The sequence below is a fragment of the Alligator sinensis genome, unplaced genomic scaffold (assembly GCF_000455745.1).
Source record: "Alligator sinensis unplaced genomic scaffold, ASM45574v1 scaffold309_1, whole genome shotgun sequence".
Taxonomy (NCBI): Eukaryota; Metazoa; Chordata; order Crocodylia; family Alligatoridae; genus Alligator; species Alligator sinensis.
Window position 1 is genome coordinate 1,518,239 of NW_005842080.1, and position 1,957 is coordinate 1,520,195.

Genomic DNA, 1,957 nt, shown 5'->3' on the forward strand with positions numbered 1-1,957 from the left:
ACACCTAATGCTTCACAGGTGTTACCACACATTGATGTTCATTCTCAGCCCCTCTTTGGGATCCTGGAGCTTGGTGTCCCCCTCACACCCCGCTGTCTCTGGACTCTCTGACCCTAGTCCCACACTCAGCCCCCGTTCTGGACTCTCAGATCCCCCTGGTCCCACACGCAGCCCCTCCTTGGGCTTGACCCCCTAGTCATGCATTTAGCCCCTCTCTGGGCTCATGGACCCTCTGGTCCTCTCTAAGCCCCGCCTATCTGGGCTTTTGGATCCTGTGGTCATACATACAGCTGCTCTTTGGGCTCCTTCTTCTCATCAGGTGAGTCTCTAATCAACCCCCCTAGCAACCTGAAAGCTACTTCTCAGTGCCCTGTCACACACCCCTCCATAGTTTTTCTGAATTTTGTGATAGTCTGGTTGAGAATCACAGAAAATTAGGATTGTAAGGGACCTCAGGAGGTCACCTAGTCTAACCCTCTGCTAAAATACATGCATCCAACATGGGGCTCAAACCTATGACCATGAGATTAAGTCTCATGTTCTACCAACTGGGCTAGCTGGGATACTGAGTTGCAGTTGGAATAACCAAGTTTTCTCTTCTCCAGACTAAAAAATGCTAGCTCTCTTGACCTTTCTTCATAAGTTATGCTTTCCAAGCTTCTAACCATTTTTGTTGCTCTCTGCTAAAGTCTTTCCAATTTGTCCAAATCTTTCTTAAAGTGTGGAGCCCAAAACTGGACACAGTCCTCCAGGTGAGGCCTCACCAGTGCTGAATAGAGCTGAAGAACCGCTTCTCTTGATTTGTAAGTAACACTGGTTTTAATACAGCCCCATATGTTATTGGCCTTTTTGCAGCAAGAGCACAATATTAGCTCATTAGCCAATTGCCCGTCATTTAACGGAGTGTTTCAGTGAGTGTTTACATGGCCCCCCACCCCCCTGCTCACCCTTCAGGGCCAGCCATATAAACAGTCCCTCCGCCACTGCTGCCGCCTTCTCCAGCCTCCGGCACGATGGCTCCCTCTCCTCTGTTCGCCTCCACTTCCTCTCCAGAGCAGGAGGCCTTCCCCCCCGCCTTCCTGCCTGAGGTGGTGGCTGCAGAGGTGGTGGCTTCCTCCTCCCTGCCTGCCTCTGTCTCTGCCTCTGCCACCTCCCTTGGTGCAATGGGGCTTCCCCTGCCTCCCTGCATGAGACAGCGGCAGTGGTAGGTCCCTCCCTCCTGCCTGCCTCTGCCTCCTCCCCCAGAGCAGCAGGGCTTCCCCTGCCACCTCCCTGCCTGAGGCGGAGTGGCTCCCTCCCTGCCTGAGGAGGTGGAGCCCATGCAGCCTATCACCACCCACCCCCTTGGCAGCGCATGCACAGTTGCCCAAAAGCATTACAGACATACAGACAGACAGACTAAGCCCTTTATTATATTAGAATATTCAGTTTATGATCCACTGCAATCTCCCTAGGTCCTTCTTTGCAATACTGCAGCCTAGCCAGGCATTCCCCAGTCTGTATTTGTCTGTATTTGTGCAAGGGATTTTTCCATCCATCCCAAGTGCAGGGCTTTGCATTTGTCCCTGTTGATTTTCATTCTTTTTCTTTTTTCAGGTTTATCAAGTTATTCTGGGTCCTAGCCCTACTCCAGCCCTAACTGCTGACATTTGCCACCAGAAGTCGCTCCCCTTGCCCCAGAAGTACTCCTTTGCGGGGGGGGGGGGGGAAGCCATCTTGAAACTGAAAAAAACTCAAATCGTATACTAAAAAAAAATCAAACTTCTACGATAACTTATTTTAATTGTATTTAAAAATATTTTTCTCCTGATCTATGTATTTGCAAAGTGTATCTAGAGGCTATTGCATAATAGCTCAAAATGCAGCCTTATCCTTGTATATTGAGTGTGGGGAGGTAAGGGGGTGTATGTAGGGATTGTGTGGTTGGGGAGTGGCTGTGAGGGTGTGGGGGGGGGTG